Consider the following 23,293-nt stretch of genomic DNA (forward strand, 5'->3'; position numbering starts at 1 on the left):
GCTAATGGGGGGCACAAGACAAAAAGCTGAGATTTGGGAAGACAAATGCCTTTCTCGCGCTCGACAAGCTTCTGAGAAGCCGGGCAGCAGAACCAATCTCAGCCTGAGAAGCCGCCGCTTTGGCGCCGGGATTCTGCAATCATTCAACTGCTCTAGTGCGTCCTGACTGCTCTAGCTCCGAGAGGAGGTGACGTCGGAAGTCTCGACTGCTCCTCGCGGGGCGTGTCCACCCGCCGGCGTTTGCCCCACCCACTCCCACACGCTCCACTTCCGGAGGGGGCCGTCACGCTCTCTGTGGCGTGGTGTTTCTACGCCTGACAGGTTAGCGTCCACGCGGGAGAAAAGAGTCGGGTCAGTCCTGCTCCAAAAGCATTTGTTCTCGCCGTTCTGGAGACGGCTTTTGCGCGAGGGGCGCACTGTTGCTAGCGCAGCACGTCAGGGGCCACCTCCTTGTTGTTGCTGGGTCGCGACCTCCTGGAGCTGCGTGACTGGGGGACCCGTGGTGGGCTAATCGTGACCTTGCCCCGTGGTCCTTGGTGAGCGTTTCCAGGAGCACATTTGTGAAGAGGTGGAACTGTGCACTTTGTCGGTGGTCCCAGGTTACAGCAGCCTGAGAGAGGCCCTGCCTAGATGATTGTATAAAAGAATACTCTGGCTCGGTGGTCATGATAAGTCGTCTCCCTCACAGCTGAGCTGCATAAGGGGGCTGACCATGGAAGTGATTTTCAGCGTTTAAGTGATTTTCGGGTGTTTGTATAAGCGTGCGTATGCATGTTTGTCAGTCTGTGCGTGTGTGGAAAGGGCTGTAATTTTAAAAATCCATAAGTAGTATATTTTGCTACTTTCCTGGTCTCTTCCCCTCATTCCTCTTTATTCTCACCTGAGGGGCATTACTCTCCTTCACCTTTGGATATAAGCAGCAACTCTCTACTTGAACTTACACATTTAAAACACAGATTTGACTGTTAATCCTCTACTTAAAACCTTACTGGCTTTCCCATTGATTCAGGATAGTACAAATTCCTTTGGCTGGATTGAAGACACTTCAAAGTCTTGTTTCTGCTGAATTTTTCAGTCTCATCTCCTTTCATGGGAAACACACGTACACATACATGCCATCCTGTCATGCCATCCTGCAGTAATTTCATCTCTTTGGCTGTGATAATGTTTTATAATGGTTTACCCACGTTTGGAAATTTACTTTTCCATTCAGTCAGAATTTAGTGAATTCGTGGTATTGCCAGACACTGTTTTTGGAACTGGGGGAAAATGGAGTTAAAACTGGGGAGAAAAAGCCCAACCTGCAGTCCTTTTGAAAAATAACAGCTTGATTGAAATATAGTTCACATACCATGGAATTTTAAAATACACACTGCTTTTTAGTACATTCACAAAGTTGTACAACCGACAACCACGATTTTAAAACATTTTCATCACCCCTGAAAGAAACTCTGTACCCACTAGCAATCTCCCTTGAGTTCCTCCTTACCCTGCCCCACTTTTATCTCTAAGGAACTACTAATCTGCTGAATATATAAATATATTTGTCTATTCTGGACAATTCTAGAATAGGCTGATAAATAAAATTATAAACCATGTGGTCTTCTTTCGCTTAACATGTTGAAGTGTATCAGCACGTCATTTCTTTTTATCGCTAAATATTATTTCACTCTGTGGATATACCACCAGTTATTTATCCATTGGTCCTGTTGATGGGTATTTCAGTTGTTTTGGTTATCCTAAATAGTGCTGATATGAACATTGGTGTACGCCTTTTTTGTGTGTGAGCATAATGATTTCTCTTGGCTATGTACATAAGAGTAGGATTCCTGGGTCATACGGTAATTCTACATTTAACATTTTTTTTTTCTTTTTACTTTTTTTTTTGCATTTAACATTTTGAAGAACTACCAGACTTTTTTTTTTTTTTAAAGCAGCTGCACCATTTTATATTCCTATAAGCAGTGTATAAAGGTTCACATCCTTGCCAATGCTTGTTATCTTTTTCTTTTTTTTTTTTAATTCTAGCTGTCCTAGTGGGTGTGAAGCATTGTCTCGTTGTGGTTTTGATTTGTATTTCTCTGATGGCTAATGTTGAGCATCTTTTTGTGTGCTATTGGCCACTGTGTGTATCTTCTTTGGAGAAATGTCTATTCATTCCTTTGCCCATTTAAAAACTAAGCTGTTGTTTACCATTGAGTTGTAAGAGTGCTTTATATATTCTAGGTCAAGTCTTTCATCAGATGTATGACAGTCTTTGGAATTATGCAATAGTTCCTTTAAATGGGAAGCACATGAGCTTAATTTTGACTTTTCCTGGAGACCATGTTATACAGATATGTGGGAGTAATTCAGAGTGAATTACTAAGTGTGAAAGACCGGGCTCAGGAAAATTGATGCGAAGAACCTGTGAGCAGCATTTTAAGATTTGAAAAATGAAGCAGTGGAAAACAGTTTATATAATTTTTCCAGTTCTTACTGGTTTTGCCTTTTCATTATTGATTTGTAGGAGTTCTTTCTGTAAAGATATTAGCCCCTTAGCTGTTAGATATGGGACAGATATTTTCAGATTATTTGTTAACTTTTTCCTATATTTTACTATGCTGATGCTTTATGTTTTTATGTGGTCAGTACTGTGAATGTTTTCCTTAAAAGGCTTCTGGGTGGTCATTTGGGATACTGTTCTTAAATGATAGGAATTACAGAAACTGACATGGTAGTTCCCTGGTTAGTCTGAGTTCTAGTACTATGTTTAGCTTTACTGGCAAGTCTTATTTTATTGTGCTTTGATTATTGTGTTTTTTACAAATTGAAGGTCTCTGATGCAAACCTGCATCAAATAACTCTATTGGCACCATTTTCCCACAACATTTGCTCACTTTGTGTCTCTGTGTTACATTGTGGTAACTCTCACAATATTTCAAACTTTGTCATTATTTTTAATTTGTTATGATGATCTGTCAACCGTGATCCTTGATGTTGCCATCATAATTGTTTTTGGGTGCCATGAACTGTGCCCATATAAGACAGTGAAATTAATTGAGAAATGTGTGTGTTCTGACTGCTCCACCAACTCACTGTTACCCCGTTTCTCCCCCTCTCCTTGGGCTTCCATAGTCCCTGAAATGTAATATTGAAATTAGACTAATTGATAACCCTGCACTGGCCTTTAAGTGTTCAAGTGAAAGCAGGTATTACCTTGTCAGGCTTCCCGAGTAGCTCCGCTGGTAAAGAATCTGCCTGCAATGTGGGAGACCTGGGTTCGATCCCTGGGTTGAGAAGACCCCCGGGAGGAGGGCATGGCACCCCACTACAGTATTCTTGCCTGGAGACTCCCCAGGGACAGAGGAGCCTGGCGGGCTACAGTCCATGGGGTCACAAAGAGTTGGACACGACTGAGCGACTTTCACTTTCACTTTGGAAGAAGTTGGTTCCAACCCTCATGGATAACTTTGAGGAGTTCAAGACTTGGTGGAGGACATAATTGCAGATGTGGTGGGAACAGCAAGAGAGCCAGAATTAGTAGTGGTCTAAAGATGTGACTGAATTGCTGTGATCTCATGATACAACTTTCATGGATGAGGAATTGCTTCTTATGGGTGAGCAAAGAAAGTGATTTCTTGAGATGATACCTACTCCCAGTGAAGATGCTGTGAAGATTGTTGAAATGACAACAAAGTATTTAGAATATTACATCAACTTGTTTGATACAATGGCGACAGTATTTGAGAGGTTAACTCCAATTTTGAAAGTAGTTCTTCTGTGGGTAAAATGCTGTGTAACAGCATTACTTGCTACAGAGAAACCATTTGGGAAAGGAAAAGTCAGTTGATGCAGCAAACTTCACTGTTGTCTTTCTTTAAGAAATTGCTGCATCCACCTCAACCTTCAGCAGTCATACCCTGATCAGTCAGAGTGTGTGTGTCGCTTCAGTCATGTCCAGCTCTTTGTGATCTATGAACTGTAGCCTGCCAGGCTCCTCTGTCCATGGGATTCTCCCGGCAAAATACTGGAGTGGGTTGCCATGCCCTCCTCCAGGGAATCTTCCCGACCCAGGGATTGAACCTATGCCTCTTACATGTCTGCTGCATTGGCAGGCAGGCTGTTTACCACTAGCACCACCTGATCAGTCAGTAGCCACCAACATCAGCGAAAGACCCTCCACCAGTAAAGATATGACTCTGAAAGCCCACGTAATGGTTAGCCTTTTTTTAGCAGTAAACTATTTTTAAATTATATATATTGGTTTTAGATATAATGCTGTTGCACACTTAATAGATTGTGGTATAGTGTAAACATAACTATCACATGCCCTGGGAAAACAGAAAATTCATGTGACTCGCTTTATTGCAATATTCACTTAATTGTGACAGTCTGAAGCTGAACCCACAGTATCTCGGAAGTGGGCCTGTAGAGTGTTAATTGTTTCAGACTCTTGTGCCTCCCTGTCTTTCTGCCTTGAAAAACATGCTAAAATCTGCTTCAGCTTTGTTCCTAAACTTTCTATAACACTTAGAAGTTATTTTCTTATTCTCATCTTCATGTTTAGTATAGTGCATTAGATTTGTGAGAGCTGTGCTGGACAGTTGTTTATCAAATAGAGGTACTTAATACATGCCTGCAGAAGTTTATTTGAAGATTTTATGTGTGCAGAGCTTGAGTGTAACTATGCTGGTTCTGGACTGTGACATGCTGGAAATAGTAGTTTTATAAAATTCTATTAACATTATTTGGTGTTTGTTTTTCTCATTTCATGGGTAGTGGTAATTCAGATATTTTTAGGGTCTTGAACATTGTGAGTAATTGAGGAAAACTATTCATCATAGCTCCCTAGAAAAGTAGCTCCCATGTAAAATTCTATTTTACTTGCAATACCTGAGGCTTCATTATTTCCATATGGCCTGATTTGTTGGGAGGACTGTGTGTTTCTTGCTCTAGTATTTGCTTTTTGTTTTTAAATTGTGGTAAAGTGTCCATAACATGAAATTTCACATTCTGACCATTTAAGTGTACTATTCAGTGACATTAAGTGCACTCATTTTGTTGTGCAACTGTCACCACCATCCTCTCCAGAACCTTTATCTTCCTGAAATTCTGTATAACCTGTTACATAATAACTCCCCAGTTCCCCCTCTCTCCAGCCCCTGGTAGCCACCTTTCCACTTTGTCTCTGGAATATAGTATTTCTCTTTGTGTCTGATTTATTTTGCTTTGTATCATGTCTTTCAGGTTCATCCTTGTGGCATATTGCAGAATTGTCTTCCTCTTTAAGGCTAAATAATATTCCATTATATGCATATATCACATTTTGTTTATCTATTCATTAGTTCATAGATATGTGGGTTGTTTCCATCTTTCGGCTATTATGAATAGTGCTTCTATGAACATTGGTACACTGTTATTGTTTGAGTTCTTTTGAGTGTATACCGTAAGTAGAATTGCTGGGTCATAGGATAATTCGCGGGCTTCCCCAGTAGCGCAGCTGGTAAGTAATCCACCTGCAATGGAGGAGACCCTGGTTTGATTCTTGGGTCTGGAAGACCCCCTGGAGAAGGGATTGGCTACCTACTCTAGTATTCTTGGGCTTCCCTGGTGGCTCAGATGGTAAAGAATCCACCTGCAATGCAGAAGCCCTGGGTTCTATCCCTGGGTTGGGAAGACACCCTGGAGGAGGGCATGGCAACCCACTCTAGATTTCTTGCCTGGAGAATCCCCATGGACAGAGGAGCCTGGTGGGCTACAGACCATAAGGGTTGCAAAGAGTTGTACATGACCGAATGACTAAGCACAGCACAGGGTAATTCTTGGTTTGATTTTTTTGAGGAACCATCAGTTTGCTTCAGTGTTTTTTGTCATTCACATAAAATATGAGGCTTAAAAGAATTGTGTAATTTAGGCATACATTAATGATCACATTTACCTTTCTAAAAATATGAATTCAAAGAGCCATCTACTGGTTGAAGGTATGTGGGAGTTTTTGTCTTAGGTTTTGGAAATCTTGGAGTTTTAAAATTATCTGCTAGAATTCAGATTAAAGAAGTTTACCTGGATAGGTTCCCAGATCCCAAATTTGTTTATGATCTAATCTCCTGCTTTATTTTCTTTTTGCTGTTATTTGATTTCAATGTTTGTTTTCTGTGTTTTCAATCTTTGGGGGGAAATTACTGGTCATGGCAGATGGTAAGATGGGGGTGATTTTGCAGACTTGCATCATTGCAGAGGTCTGGATTGTTCTGTTGTTCTGCTGAGTATCTTGTTGGATACTTTGGCAATTACTCTGGTGTGCTGTGAATACTGCTGCTTCTGACAAGCAAGTTTAGTGCAAAGATATCCATGTCATTAATTAGTGAAGAGTGGGAAATGACTAATAGTATTCTCTTATTACTGTACCATTATTTTTTCAACTACTGCCCTGAAGTTGGAAGTGTTATGTTGTTGTGGGTACTGGGATCCCTCTGCTGGGATCCTCTACTGGACTCTCTGCGATTACTGGGGAAGTGTAGACATACGGAAAGCAGTATGACTCAACCAAATCTTAGAAAACTAAGATCTCATGCTTGCCAAACTCTCTCTCTTCCCCTTCCGCTCCAATTCTAACATCTTTCGTAAACTCCCTGTTTAATATTTCCTCATCAGTGTTACAGCCCATACCCCTTGGTAAACAGCAAGCATATTATCAGGAGAGATGGAGGGAACAAAGGTGTTAATGTGGCTTTTGCTCTCAGTTTGGGTCAGTTGGTCATCTGGGCTCTCTCACCTGGTCATCCATTGTGTGGGCTCTTGGTACCTTATTTCATTTGGCAACTACAGATGCACTTGAAAGATCCCCAGATGGGTTTGGGTGCTCCAGACTCTTGGAACTTGAATATAACTTAAATTTGTATGGGATTTCCCTGGCATCCAAAATACCAAGATTACATAGATGCTGAGTATCCAGCTTGGACTGTTTATGCTCCAGTGTCGGGAAGATCCCCTGGAGAAGGAAATGGCAACCCACTCCAGTACTCTTGCCTGGAAAATTCCATGAACTGAAAAGCCTGGTAGGCTACAGTTCATGGGGTCTCAAAGAGTCAGACACGACTGAGCCACTTCACTCACTCTGAGTAAGACTAAACACACTCATAAAATGCTTTTTATAATTCTTCTTTTGAGGTTACCAGAGAAAGGTGAATATTAACTCCTAGTTTTTGGTAATAGATTGTTACCTTTCATCAGACTTGTCTCTGCTAGGGACAAAGTGATTTTATTGCTGGTGTACATCATTAACCTTTAGAAATGCTTCCAAGTCCATATTAAATATTTCAACATGCTTGTGTCAGATCAGGACCTTTCTATAGCTCAACTTGAGGTATAAACAGCAAAACTTGAATTTTATGTGAATGTTTCTGCATTCTAACTTTAGGATTTTTCTTCCTTTCTATAAACACGTGGCACTGAGTTTTTTTATCCTCTTATTCTGTATCTGTCTTTTAAAAAATTATCATGCAGTACAATTGACTATTTTACCTTTTGGTTTACTTCTGTAAATTGTGATACACGTATAGATTTGTGTGACTGCTACTATAGTCAGGGTACACCTCACTTCAAAAACTTCCTGCTCTCTTCAGGGTCACCTTTCCATTACCCAGGTAACCAAAAAGTAAATGTCATTTTGTGCTTTTTACTGTGGGAAGCAGTAAGGTGGTTTTCCTTCCTTTTCTCTTTACCAGTGATTTTTACTCAAATGTGATGGACTAAGAAGGATAAAATAAACATAATCCCTTTTCATTTTCTTTCAGAAACTCAAAACTTTTTCACAAACTTGATTAGGAATAAGATCATTTTGCCTGTGATGCCTTCCAACAGGGGGCAGTGTTGGGCCATAACAGGACACAGATTGCTGCAAAATAACTAACGAAGTTTTTACTTCAGGAAAACAGGAAAAAAGTTAATTAAGAATTGACATTTAACTCTAGAATCTACTTTCTTTGGATCTATTTCAAAAGCTATCTTACTCCTAGCAAAGCAGTCTATGGATGAAAGTCTATGGATTAATTCTTTTGTATTTGTTTTCAGATGGTTTTAAATGTTTGTAGAATTAGAAGTTAACTCTTTAAGGTTAACCTTTGTGGAAGGAATACCTGGAGTATTATGGGTGAATCTGTGAATCCTCCCTTCCAGCCCCTCCCTGTGATCTGGTAGAATTTAATCAGAGGCGTTTGTCAGGTGTTTTATATTCCAGTATTCTTTATTGCGGGCAGGAACCCCATCTATAACATCCCTCACAATTGATAACATTAATTAATCTGCATATGGAGCAGATGCAGAAGAAAGATGCAGATTTTGATTGCTAGGATCCTGAGTTTGAAGCTTTAATAGAGATGTTTAGTGAGAAATGATGAAGTGGAGCCTGTGAGACACTCACAGTTAGGTGATTCAGGTTTTCAAACCTAACTCACTCAAAAAGGGATTCCTAGCTTTTATCTGGTAGTATATACTTCCCTGGGAATTGGTACCACCATTTATCCGGATGCTCGTGTAGGATACTGGGGATTATCTTTAAGACCTCTCAATATTCTCTTAATTCTACCTTTTAGGTAGACTTTGTCAGACCTGGTTACTTCATCTCTACTTCTGTCATCCAAATCCAAACTACCTTTATCTCTCACCTGGATTCCACTTCCTAACTGGTCTGCCTAAATGTGATAAAGAATCCGCCTGCCAATGCAGGCGATGCAAAAAGTTTGATCCCTGGGTTGGAAAGATCCTCTGGAAGAGGAAGTGGCAATCCACTCCAGTATTCTTGCCTGGGAAATCCCATGGATAGAGGAGCCTGGTGGACTACAGTCCACGGGGTTGTAAAGAGTCAGACATGACTTAGTGACTAAACAACAAAATGTGCTATTTCTACTTTATTTTTCACACAAAAACTATTTTAAAAAATATAAAATGTGATAATGTCAAACTCCTACTTGAAACTTTTCTATTATTTACCATTATGCTTAGGATAAGCCAGAAATACTTAGTTTGACCAACAGTCCACCCTTCCAGCCCTTCCCTGTGATCTGGCTTCTCTGCTTACTGTTGCAGCCTCACATTATGCCACTTTTCCCTTGGTCACTATGCTCCATCTTCTCTGGTGTCCTTTTTGTTCATTGTTTGGACCAGGGGAGCAGAATGGAAGCAGGGTGACTTGTTTTAAGCCAACATGCATTTTAGGTAAAGAAGTGATGGCTTAGGAATATATTAAGGTTTGTGGCTCATGGGGACTCATCACTTTGTCACTTTTCCACTCAAATCTTGGGATAAAAGCACATCTGAGTTCAGATTCTGTGTAGAAAAAAATTATATTCTGATTGAGAAAAGGAAGTTTAGGACGAGGCAGTCATTACCTGGTATATTCAAAGTGTAGACAGTGCTTTGTATTTGAGAACTTTCAGTGTACCTAAAATGACTCTCTTTGTAAAATCATTCTTTCTTCTTGCTTTTAATTATCCATTAACTTTGTTTTTCATGTGTATGAGTCTTGCCTCAGCCACTGGTTGGACCATACAACCATCTGGGGCTTAGATGCTGTTGGTGGTACCCCGAGTAAGTGGTAGTAGTGCAGCCTGTTCTTGCATTTCTGGCTTCTCAGGGCAGTTCATTCCTTTTTGGGAGAGTTTAAGTTCTCTGTCTTGTACGAGATCAATGGCCTACAGTTTTCCCACACTGGTTCTAGCTTTTCTTGGAGGCATAGAGAACAAGCCTAACTTCTCTTCCCCCGTTAGCTCTTTAGTTATTGCAGTAGCTGTTGTGGCTCCTAGCATATTCTCCTTTGTAGATCTCCTTCAGTTCAGTTCAGTCGCTCAGTTGTGTCCGACTCTTGCGACCCCATGAACCGCAGCACACCAGGCCTCCCTGTCCATCACCAACTCCCGGAGTCCACCCAAATCCATGTCCATTGAGTCAGTGATGCCATCCAACCATCTCATCCCCTGTCGTCCCCTTCTCCTTCTGCCCTCAATCTTTCCCAGCATCAGGGTCTTTTTCAAATGAGTCAGCTCTTCGCATCAAGTTGCTGAAGTGTTGGAGTTTTGGCTTCAACATCCGTCCCTCCAATAAACACCCAGGACTGATCTCCTAATTTAGGATGGACTGGTTGGATCTCCTTGCGGTCCAAGAGACTCTCAAGAGTCTTCTCCAACACCACAGTTCAAAAGCATCAATTCTTCTGTGCTCAGCTTTCTTTATAGTCCATCTCTCACATCCATACATGACTACTGGAAAAACCACAGCCTTGACTAGACGGCTTCAGTTCAGTTCAGTCACTCAGTCATGTCCAACTCTTTGCGACCCCATGAATCGCAGCATGCCAGGCCTCCCTGTCCATCACCAGCTCCCAGAGTTTACTCAAACTCATGTCCATTGAGTTGGTGATGCCATCCAGCCATCTCATCCTCTGTCGTCCCCTTCTCCTCCTGCCCCCAGACCCTCCTAGCATCAGGGTCTTTTCCAATGAGTCAACTCTTCGCATGAGGTGGCCAGCGTGTTGGAGTTTCAGCTTCAGCATCAGTCCTTCCAATGAACACTCAGGACTCATCTCCTTTAGGATGGACTGGTTAGATCTTCTTGAAGTCCAAGGGACTCTCAAGAGTCTTCTCCAACACAACAGTTCAAAAGCATCAGTTTTTCAGCACTCAGTTTTCTTTACAGTCCAACTCTCACATCCATACTAGACGGCTTAGCTCAAGTATTTCTCGTTGTGTTCACTATTCTGGGTACTTTCTACTGATTGTCCTCCAGTTTAGTGTTTGAAAGTGTGTTTTGAGACTACATGCAACACAGTCACTTAAGACACTAGTTAAAAGTGAAGATTCTTATTGGATTAAGATGGTAAATTAACTTCTGTTCTAGCTCCCTATTGAAACTCTACTGAAACTATAGTAAAGATCCAAAGGACAGAACATCAGGAAAGGAAATGAGCAGTACAGTTTGAAAAACTGAAAAGCCTAAACAAGAATGAGTGGCAATTTATCTAGATATCCAAAACTGAAAAGCCTAAACAAGAACGGCAGTTTATCTAGACACGCAAGACTTATGAACCCTAAATTGGCAGGAGGTCAGATTTACCTTGTAAATCCTCAAAAAGCTCAAAAGCTCGGCAATACCAGATATCTCTGCAAATTGGGATACACGGGAGATGAAATAGGAAGATTGGGTGGGTACTGCTTATTAGTAACTCTCAATGAATGCTGTTCACTTTGGGACAGATTCTGCAAACTCACAGCAATGATCTCTGGATAAAATAGGATTTCCATGTGGGAAGGCATTCCTAGCACTTCTCAGGCAATTTTACGTTTATTCGAATTCCAAAAGCTGAGGAAAATCATTTAAATAGTCAGGGAAACAGGAAAAAGGAATTTAAAATTTCCTGAGAATTAAAGCTTGACAATCAATACTCTTGGTTACCATTTGTTTTAAGAGTTCCTCTGGCATCAAGGGGAAAGCAAGAATGGGGCATGGTGACATACCAAGTAGAAAGTAAAGCTCTGGGAACTGAGACAGAAGCATCTGGGAGAAAAGCTGAATCATGATTAATAAGCTGGTCTTACTCATAGTTTTTGCCATCTTATAAATATGTTTTCATCCTCTCTCTGCTGCTAACAGGTATTCTTAGGAGTAAAATAAGTTTATATTAATTATAAATCCTATGGGTGGTGTTCCAAGAAATAAGTTTGGGAGCAAAATAAATTGGTAAATTGGCAGTTACAATTTAGTATTTTGTGTAGTACTGTTAACCTTGCTATGAGATCTCAATGTTGTATATATAAATATTACCCAATAATGTTTGATGGTGTTTTCAAGTTCAGAATATTCACTGATAGACTGTAGGGTGTTTTGTTTTTTTTTTCCTGAATACTAAGGGATTGAAGGTATGAATGTTTTTATGGAATACTCCAGTATGAAATAAGAACTTAATATAAAATCTGAATACTAAAAGCAGTATTTCAAAGCAAAACCAAAACCAGAGTAAGCAAAATAGTTTATCATTAAAAAAATTATAGGCGCTTATAGAGGTAACATGTGCCCCAATACTTCACCTGAGGGATTCTTTTTTGGTACTTTGTGTTTGACCAATGTCAATGCAAAATGAGTGGAATTTATCTACATCTGGAATATTTGTTATGAAAGACTTTTGAACAGGACAGATAATACATGGTGTATTTTAAAATTTCATTTGTATTTCAACTTTTACAAAGATGTTAGTTTGTCATTTTATATTGTTTCTTTTTAAAGATCTTGCTCTTTTATCAGATTTCTTGAGAATAATGATGTGTAACGTTATGTAAGTTGAAGATGTGCAAAGTGGTTATTTGGTACATGTATGTATTTTGAAATGATTGCTACAGTACAGTTAGTTAATACCTCTGTCACCTCACATAATTACCACTTGTGTGTGGGTGTGTGGTGAGAAATTAAGATTTACTCTCATGGCAACTTTCAACTATATAATAGTATTAACTGTAGTCACTACACTGTACATTAGATCCCCAGAATTAATTCATCTCATAATTGGAGATTTTTACTTCTTGACCAGCCTCTTCCCATTTCCTCAGTCCCAAGCCCCTGGCAAACGCCATTCTCTGTTTCAATGAGTTTGCGCTATGCATTTCATATATAAGTGATATCGTAGAGTAAATATTTTTCTCTAACTTATTTCAGCTCTCAAGTTTCATTGATGTTGTCCTAAATAGCAGAATTTCCTTCATGTTTTAAAAATGACTGAATAATATTCTAGTGTATGTGTGTATATCCATTTTTATCCATTTATCAGTGGACACTTTGGTTATTTCCATGTCTTCATTTCTGTGAATAATGCTGGAATGAACACAGGGAGTGTGGAAGTCTCTTTGACAGTGATTTCATTTCCTTTGGATGTAAACCCAGAAGTGGGATCACATGGCAGTTTTATTTTGAATTTTTTGAGGAGTGTCAATGCTGTTTTCCAGCTGTACTGACTTATATTCCTGCCAGAAATACAGAGGGGTTTCCCTTTCTCATGTTCTTCTCAACACTTATCTCTTGGTTGTTTTGAGGTGTGAGGTGGTATCTCATTGAGGTTTTGATTTGCATTTTTCTGATAATTAGTGATATTGAGTATCTTTTCATGTGCTTATTGGCCACTTGTATGTCTTCTCTGGAAAAATGTCTATTCAGGTCCTTTGTTCATTTTTAATCAGATTATTTGCTTTTTGTTATTGAATTTTATGAGTTTCTTATATATTTTGGATATTAGCCCTTATGAAATACATGATTTGCAAATATTTTCTCCTACTCTATAGATTGCCTTTTCATTTTATTGATTCTTTTGCTGTACAAAAGCTTTTTACTTTGATGTAGTCTCATTTGTTGATTTTTTCTTTTGGTGCCATATCTGAAAAAGTCATTGCCAAGAAAATGTCAAGGATCTTTTAATCTTACTTCTTCTAGGAGTTTTATGTTTAAGGTCTTACATTTAAGTCTTTAATAATCCATTTCTGAGTTCATTTTTGTGAATGGTATAAGAGAGGGTTTCAGTTCATTCTTTTGCATGTAAATATCCAATTTTCCCAGCAATATTTATTGTAGAGACTGGCTTTTCTCAATTGAGTATTTTTGACTACCTTGTCAAATATTGGTTGACCACATATACGTGGGTTTATTTCTGGGCTCTCAATTCTGTTTCATTGATCTATATGTCAGTTTTTAATGCCAGTATCATACTGTTTTGATTGTTATAGCTTTGTAAAAATCAGAAAGTGTGATTTTTTTTTTTTCTTTCTCAGGATTTTTTGGCTATTTGAGTCTTTCATGGTTCCATAGAAATTTTACAATTATTTTCTATTTCTGTAAAAAAAATGCAGTTGGGATTTTCATAGGGATTGCATTAAATCTATAGATGGCTTTGGGTATTATGGCTATTTTTTTTTAAACCGTATTGTCTTCCAGTTTATGAATATGAGCTATAATTCCATCTATTTGTGTCTTCAACTTCTTAGTGTCTTATGGTTTTTAGAATACAGATTTTTCACCTGCTTGGTTAATATATTTGTAAGTATTTTATTGTTTTCAGTGTTATTATAAAGGGGTTTGTTTTCATTATTTCTTTTTCAGATATTTCATAGGGAATGAATAGAAATGCTTTGGTTTCTGTATGTTGGTTTTGTTTCCTGTGGTTTTACTGAATTTATTGATTAGTTTTTTGGTATAGTCTTTAGGATTTTTTACATAGCAGATCATGTCATCTGCAGACAGAGACACTTTTCTTCTTTCTTTCTGATTTGAATGCCTTTTATTTTCTCTTCTTGCCTAATTGCTTCGGTTAACACTTCCAATATTATTTTGAATAGGAATGGTGAGAATGGGCATCCTTGACTTATTCCTGATCTTAGAGGAAAGACTTCAAGCATTTCACCATTGAGTGTGAATATTAACTGTTGTCTGACTTTTTTTACGTTGATGTACATTTCTTTTCTACTCTCTTTGTTGAAAGTTTTTATCATGAAAGCATGTGGAATTTTTGTTAAATCATTTTTCTGCATCTGTCAAAATAATATGATTTTAAACTTTCATTGTGTTAAGTCACATTTGTTGATTTGTGGATATTGAACCATTCTTGCATCCTGGGGATAAATTTCAGTTGATCATGGTGACTTTTTAATGTGCTGTTGAATTTGCTTGTACTTTCCTGAGTATTTTTATATCTGTATTCATCAGATATGTTGGCCTGTAGTTTTCTTTTGTTGTATTGTCTGTGTCTGTATGTGGCTTTGGTATCAGGGTGATGCTAGTCTGGTAAAATGAGTTTCTCCTCTTTGGTTGTTTGCAAGAGTTTAAGAAGGATTGTTGTAAACTTATTTTCAGATGTTTGTAGAATTTACTAGAGAATTGCTAAGTTGAGAAGATCCCCTGGAAAAGGGAATGGCTACCCACTGCAGTATTCTTGCCTGGAAAATTCCAGGGACAGAGGAGCTCTACATGGACTCGTCAGTCCATGGGGTCACAAAGAGTCAGACACGACTGGACGACTGAACACATACTAGTGAAACCAACTGTTTCTGTTTTTGTTGTTGTTGTTAGGAGTTTTTTGATTACTGAATCAGTCTCCTTACTCCTTAATAGGTCTGTTCAGATGTTCTGTTTCTTCCTGTTTCCTTCTTGATAAGGGTTTATGTTTCTAGGAATTCATCCATTTCATCTAGGTTATCCCAGTTTGTTGGCAATAATTGTTTATAGTAATCTCTTCTGATTCTTTGTATTTATGTGGTATCAGATGTAATGTCTTCTCTTTCACTTCTGATTTTGTTTATTTGAGTCTTCTCTTTTTTAGTTTGTCTGGCTAAAGGATTTTGAATTTTGTTTATTTTATCAAAACCAGCTCTTAGTTTTGTTGATTTTTCTATTGTTTTTCTGGTCCCAATTTTATTTATTTCTGCTGTCATCATTGTTATTTCTTTCAGCTAACTTTGGACTTGGTTGATCTTCTCTTTCTAGTTTGCTGAAGTTTAAGTTTAGGTTGTTTATTTGATATTTTTCTTAATATAGGCATTTAGAGCTATAAAATTCTCTCTTAAGGCTGCATTTGTTGCATCCCACGAATTTTGGTGTGTTGTGTTTTCTTTTTCATTTGTTTCAAGATTTTTAAAATTACCTTTTTAACTCTTCCATTAACCTATTGGTTGTTCAGGGATATGTTGTTTGATTTTCACATTTTTGGATTTTCCAATTTTCCTTCTGTCAGTGGTATCATCTAGGTCAGAAAAGATACTTGGTGTGATTTCAGTTTCTTAAGCTTGCTAAGACTTGTTTTGTGACTGCATATATGATCTGTGTTGGAGTATGTTTTGTGTATGCTTCTGCTTTAGGGTAGGATGTTCTATATTTGTCTGTTAGACCCATTTGGTTTAACATATAGTTCAAGAACAAGGTTTCCTTATTGGTTTCTGAGTGAGCTATCCATTGTTGAAAGTGGGGCTTTGGGAGTCCCCTGCTATTATTGCATTGTTGTCTGTTTTTTCCCTTGTATTTGCTTGAGATATGTATGTGGTACATTGTTAAGTGTGTGTGTATGTATGTTTATGTGTGATCAGTATATCCTCTTGATGAATTTGACCCCTTTATCATTATATGATAACCTTCTTTGTCTCTTTTTTCAACTTTCGAGTTAAAGGTTATCTCCTCTGAAATAAATATAGTTTCTTGCTGCTGCTGCTGCTAAGTCGCTTCAGTTGTGTCCGACTCTGTGCGACCCCATGACGGCAGCCCACCAGGCTCCCCCGTCCCTGGGATTCTCCAGGCAAGAACACTGGAGTGGGTTGCCATTTCCTTCTCCAATGCATGAAAGTGAAAAGTGAAAGTGAAGTCGCTCAGTCGTGTCTGACTCTTTGAGACCCCATGGACTGCAGCCTACCACGCTTTTCCGGGATTTTCCAGGCAAGAGTACTGGAGTGGGTTGCCAGTGCCTTTTTCCATATAGCTTCCTAAGCTCTCTTTTGGTTTCCATTTGCATGGAATATCCCTTCATTTTGAGCCTGTATGTATAACTAAAGCTGAAGTTTGTCTCTCACATGCATCGCATAGTTAGGTCTTGTATTTTTATTTGTATAGCCACTTTATCCCTTTTGACTGGAGAATATAGTCCGTTTCATTTAAAGTAATGTTGATAAGCATGTGCTTATTGCCATTTTGTTGTTTTCTGCCTGTTTTATAGAAACTTTAAAAAAAAAAAGTCAGATTTCTAGGCCCCATCTTCAGACTCAGTGAAATAGACTATTTTTATAAGTAATTTCCAGGACTCTACGTTATAAATCTTACTGTTAGGTAAAAATTGTTACTCTGGTTGATACATTGTCCTCTTAAGGGCATTGCCCAGTATTACTGATGTGGTCTGGAGAGTGCAGAATAAAGCAGGTTCATGTCTACCCTACTTGTATTTCCCATGCTTGTGTATATAAGGAAATTATTCTCTTCTGCCCAGTTTATTGAGATGTATCATAGTAATCTCTTATCCTTTCATGAGTCTGTAATACTAGTTTTGTTTCCAAGTAATTAAAAAAATTTGAGTTATTTTTATTGAAGTATAGTTTATTTATGATATATCAGTTTCAGATGTACAACATAGTGATTCAAAATTTTTAAAGATTATATTTCATTTGTAGTTATCATAATGCATTAACTATATTCCCTGTGTTGTGCAGTTTATCATCGTAGCTTATTTTATACTTGGTAGTTTGTACCTCTTTTTAAAAAACATTTATTTGGTTGTGCCGGCTCTTAGTTGCAGCACATGAGATCTCTGATCTTCGTTGCAGCATGCAGGATCTTTTTGGTTGCAGAATGAAAACTCTTAGTTGTGGCATGTCGGATCTAGTTCCCTGACCAGGGATTGAACCCGCACACCCTGCACTGCGAGCATGGAGCCTTAGCCGGTAGACCACCAGAAAAGTCCCAGTTTGTACCTCTTAATTCTCTACTTCTATCTTGCCCTTTCCACCTTTCCTGTCCCCACTGGTAACCACTAGTCTTTTCTCTACTTTTGTGAGTCTGTTTCTTCTTTAGCTATATTCACATCTGTTGTATTTTTTAGATTCCACTTACAAGTGATATTATACAGTATTTGTCTTTCTCTGTCTGACTTATTTCACTAAGCGTAATACCCTCTGGATCCATCCATATTGTTGCAAATGGCAAAATTTCATTTTTTTATGGCTGCTGCTGCTAAGTCGCTTCAGTCGTGTCCGACTCTGTGTGACCCCATAGACGGCAGCCCACCAGGCTCCTCTGTCCCTGGGATTCTCCAGGCAAGAATACTGGAGTGGGTTGCCATTTCCTTCTCCAATGCATCCATGCATGCTAAGTCGCTTCAGTTGTGTCCGACTCTGTGTGACCCTATGGACAGCAGCCCACCAGGCTCCTCTGTCCATGGGATTCTCCAGGCAAGAATATTATGGCTATGTATTATTCTATTGTATACACACACACACACACACACACACACACACACAGACACACAGACACACACACACACTTTGTTGTTATTTAGTCGCTAAGTTGTATCTAACTCTCTGTGACTATGGACTGCAGCCCACCAGGCTCCTTTGTCTTCTGTTATCTCCTGGAGTTTGCTCAGATTCATGCCCATTGACCTGGTAATGCTACCTAACCATCTTACCCTCTGCTCCTAGTTTTTTTTAGATTTTATTCAAGTATAGTTGATTTACAGTGCTGTGTTTGATTTCTGCGGTACAGGAAAGTAACTCAGTTATATGTATGTGTATATATATATATATACATATATTTTTTTTCATATTCTTTTCCATAGTGGTTTATCACAGGATATTGAATATAATTCCCTATGCTAAACAGTTGGAACTTGTTGTTTATCCATGTCACACTAGTTTTAATTTACTAGTCACTGTAGTGGGATTGTAAAAAGTGTAGGGTGAGCTATTGTTTCGTTTCTAACTTATATTAAAGATCTAAACTTTTTTTTTTTTAAGTTTACAGTGCCAATCTTTAAGGGGAAAAAAAGGTAGAAAAACCCAGGCAAACAAATGTAGTATTGTTTTCAAAGGTGACTTTGCTAGGGGCAATAATGTCAAAAGGCTCCCATGTGACTTGCTACATTGAATTACAGTGAAATCCTGACAGCTGCCAGGCTGTTGTTTTAGGGTCACTTGTATATTCCCCAGTGGAAAATCTAGTTTTTCAGCTCAGTTGTGAAATAAATATCACATAGATACTAGCAGTTTGTTATGGTAGAAAGAGCTTAGCAACTGGAATGTTCAGTTAAGATCTGATACTCAGTACTTTCTTTCCCATTCCTATTTTTTTCATTTGTAGTTCAGGGCAGCAGTAATACCTGCTAGAGTTGGTAGGACGAGATGAGATAATTTATGTCAAGCACTTACCACAGTGCGTAGTTGCTAAAGAGGTATTAATTCATAGACTGTTAATTCTTTGAGTACCCTTTGCTCAAGCCAGATATTTGGGAACTGTCCATGAATCTTTTCTTTCCTTTACCCAAAGATCTAATCATTTCATCTCCTTAATGCACTGGAATGGGAGTAAGGCGTGACCCACATTTTAAAACAGTTGGGCTTTAAGCAGGAAGTAACTAAATCAATGCTTCAGGATATCAACTTCTCTTGTACCTTTATTAGCAGTAACCACATTTAGTTTCTTAGAACTCTAAAAGGATTGTATCAATAGTCGTTTTTACTTCTGTTGGCAAAGTTGGTACTGTTGTACTAATTTCATAATAAATTTATTTGCCAGCATTGGTAGAATTAGTTATCTTAACATTACTTATAGGAAATCCAGTAGGTAGTAAAATAATAATTTGTTGTTATTTTTACTTGTGTCTGTTTTTAGGCTTAACATTTTCACGTGTGTAAGTTTATAGGCATGCAGAATATGGTAGGTGTGGACTTAGCACAAGCACATTCCTGGGCTCAAATCTAGACTGTGCAGTTTTATGACCTCAGTCAAGTTCTATCAGTTTTCCAGGTTTGCTTTGCCATGTTTTAAAGTGGGTTGATAAGCTTTAGTTACCTAAAGGGTTGTGACAATCATTAAAGGAGATACGTTTATATGAAAATGCAAAAAGCTGAGAAAAGCCAAGACACTCTTCAAGAATAAAAGTGGAACAATTTGATAGATCTCAAGATTTTTAATTAAGCTAGATTAATAAAGATTGTTCTGTTGGTACAAGGATATACTCTTGTATACTCTTGTTTCATTAGATCAGTGGAATAGAATAAGGAATCTAGAAACAAGCGTACACATATATAGACACTTGATTTGTGGGAAAGGTGGCACACAGAACAGTGTAAATGTGGTGTTTTAGTAAATGGTGCTCGAGCATCACACAATTCACATGGAACAAAGTGAACCGAGACCCCTATCTCAGACTACACTCAAATTCCCAGTGGATCATAGATCTATTTGTGAAAGGCAAAGCAGTAAATATGTTAGGAGACAGTACAGGAAAATATGTGGCCTTAGAGTATGCAAAGCTTTCTTAAATAGGACACAAAAATGATTAAATACAAAAAGAAAATTATAAATTGGACTTAACTAAAATCAAGAATTTCTGTTAATCAAAAATCACCTTTAAGGCAGTAAGAAGACAAGCCACAGAGTGGGAGAAGTTATTGGCAGCACTCTGACAAAGAGTTCTCCCATCTGTGTTGAGATGTGAAGTTTCACTTCCTCAGTGGCCTCTTGGATCCAGTTTAGAGAGCTCTCTTATCAACATTGACTTCATTTTGCTTTTCCTTTCACAGAGTTTGTGGAATGAATAAAGGCATAGTAGGATTTATAATACTGAGGGAATAGGCCTGGGAATGTGCTCAGCAGCTAGGAGGCTTCCTGGGTGAGCAGTGAGCCCATGTGAGCACGTGGCAAGGGGAGCCTGGTTTGGGAGAGCAGACTTGGGCTTGCACACGCGCTCTCTCTCTCATTTCTTGGTTGTGTATTTTTGCCTCATCTCTAAAATAGGGATAGTTACAGAATCCACCATACACGGTTAGGGTTAGCGAGATGACATAGACTGGTGTTTGCATGCAGGAGAGCCTAAGGCTGGTAGTATCATCACTGTTGGAGTTGTTATTCCTTGGAGGGGAGGGGTGGCTGTGCCAGCAGAGTGGCAGTGGGGTTGCTGCAGATCCGTGAGAAAAAGACAGCCCAATAGAAAAATGAGAGAAAAAGACTAACAATAGGGAGTTTGTAGGAATATGGGCAAGGAAGTTCTCATACACTCTTGGTGTATATAAATTAGTTCAACCACTTTGGTAAACTGGTTGGCAGTATTGAAGCTGAATGTGTACATACTTTATGACCCCGCTGTTCCACTTGCCACAGAAATGGTTTGCATGTGTGCAACCAAGTTGTGTGTACCTTAATGTTTATAGCAGCCCTGTTTGGTCTAGCTTCATATTGTGGAGGTGTGAAAAATGTACATCATAGTATAGTAGGTAAGTACATTATTATATGTTCCTGCCTAGGAATATAATACTGTAAACGAAAATGAACAAACTCAGGTCACACAACAAAATGGATGTATCTGAAAAACAAAATGTTAACCCAAAGAAGCCACATGCTAAAGAGTACTTACTGTATGATACCAGTGTTTCAAAGCCGTGATAGTTTCGCCTGGAGAGGAAGAAGGGGTTTATGATTGGGAGGCAGTCTCTTCCTCACTGCCCAGATACTAGCAGTGCTGTTTCTAGACCTGCATGGTGATTGCATGGATGTTTGTTTTGTTCTAATTTACTGAGCTGAACATTTATGTTTTGTGTGCTTTTCTTGTGTTCAACTTCAGTAAGAAAAGAACCACCCAGCTTTATAATGCCCAGTAAATATTCAATATGAGATTGTCCTTCTTACTTCTCCATTTCATTTGTATTTGCATGTCCTTTGATTATTGATTAATTTTGGGCTTGAGGATATACTTATAAATTTGTGAACTCTTTAGAGTTTAATCTTTAGGGGCTGTTTTAGCCAGCACACAATAAAAGTGACTTTGGCCTTGAAAATTCAGATGCTCCAAGTTTTTGTGTGACCCAATAGCAGTATAATATTTTTTTAAAGATGACAGAAGTATAATGTTTTAATTTTCATTGTAGAAAGTCTTAATTGTAAATAGTTGAAGCTATCACTTTTTTGGGGTACTTTTTCTGTTGTTTCAAACCTTGTTTTTAACCCAAGAGGTTTGTGGTTTTGTAAAACTTATGTACATTCCTGGTTAAATTTTGAAAGTTTCAATATATTTATTTTTCTAATTGCAAATGGAATATTGTTTTGAAAACTTTTTTGTAATTGAGTATTTATAAGAGTTGATTTTTATGATTATCATTTACATCACACTTGATTAAACTCATTGATTTTCTTGTAATGGTTTTAAGTAATTCTTTGTATTATCTTTTCATATAGTCATATCAGTTATATCAACTGGTATTAATAACAGTGATAACTTTTTAGCTTCTGAATCAAAATACGCTAAGCATTTGTGTAAAAGAGGTTTTCTTTTCAGTAATATATAAAATGAAATTTTTTTCTCTAGTACTTTTATTTGTTAGTTACTCAAAGAGTTTTCACAGTTTATTATTTAAAAATAATTTAGTGGTAAAGACATATTTTAATTCTCTCTGAAAAGGATTCCTCAAAGTCATATATTGCTCTAAGTCTACATAAGTTTTTGATTTTGTTTGTAGCTTTCTCTTTTAGAAATGAAAACTGGTAAAATAGGCAGGATATATTGGCATAATCTCATTACTGCTGTTGACAAAATGATATGTTAGTCCATATTATAATTTCTTTGAGGCAAGGGACCCCTCTGAGTCTCCGATAACATGAGAAGAATTAATACTTCTTTACAGAGCACCCAGTGGAGAGGTATGTGTTCTGGGTGCAGAGGCTGGTGTTGCTATAGCTTCATTTTCTTAACTTGGTACATTTGCAAACTGTAAAGAACATTGCCATCCCATTTAAAAAATGAAACTTTTGTAATAAAAGATCACTATGATCTTGAGTCCTAAACTATAAATTTAAGTCCCCCCTGCCCCATTTATGTACAGGGATCATCCTGCATTTTTGGAAAGTTTATCAGGGCTTCTCTGCTAGTTTTTTTCTCTGTTACTAGAAATTATATTTGCAATCTGAGGCCAGAATTAGTTAGACTGTGAGTCTAAAGAATTTTTCCATGAGACAAATAAGGCTAGCAGCAGCAGCAGAGGCTTTTTTTTTTAAATGGAAAATTTCACATATACACAAAATTAACATTTTCTAGCAATTCCCAAAGCTTTAATTCACACTAATGTTGGAATATTATTACTGATTTGAGGTTTTATATTACTTGTTGTGATCCATACTTTCTTCAGTTTAGAGAATAAATTTAACACCAGGTGATGCTAAATATTTAAAGTTTAATTTGGGTGAGATCCATCAAAATCATAGAGCATCCTGGATTTGCTGGCATAGTCTTGGTTTTTGTTTAGTGGGGGAAACTAATGAGGTGGAAGTTAAGTTTCCCTTGCCCTTAATGTGTTTCAAACCAGGGTTCTGTAACAGCCTAGGGAGGTGGGAAAGAGTGGAGGTGGGAGGGAGGTTTCAATAGGGAAGGGACATGTATGTGTACACCTATGGCTAATTCATGTTGATGTAGGGCAAAAATAAAATCAATATTGTAAAGCAATTATCCTTCAATTAAAAATAAATTTTTAAAAATGAAGGCGAAATTAAAAAAACCCTGCATATTTCAGAGCACCTCTTACGCCAATGAGCATTAGTA

At 38.0% G+C, this 23,293-nt stretch overlaps 1 protein-coding gene across 8 annotated transcripts in view; it reads left to right on the plus strand.

Moving 5' to 3' along the window:
• Positions 1-219: 219 nt before the first annotated feature.
• Positions 220-23,293, plus strand: part of LOC122673980 (cytochrome c oxidase assembly factor 1 homolog) — a 90,265-nt gene continuing 67,191 nt past the window's right edge. The window contains exon 1 of one of the 8 annotated variants that reach the window (XM_043871904.1): positions 220-321. The gene's annotated coding sequence lies outside the window, so the exon portion shown is untranslated. Of the gene's footprint in view, positions 352-23,293 lie in introns of all 8 variants that reach the window. The other 7 variants (XM_043871903.1, XM_043871907.1, XM_043871909.1 and 4 more) reach the window with 7 other exon arrangements.

The sequence above is a fragment of the Cervus elaphus genome, chromosome 18, assembly GCF_910594005.1.
Source record: "Cervus elaphus chromosome 18, mCerEla1.1, whole genome shotgun sequence".
Taxonomy (NCBI): Eukaryota; Metazoa; Chordata; class Mammalia; order Artiodactyla; family Cervidae; genus Cervus; species Cervus elaphus.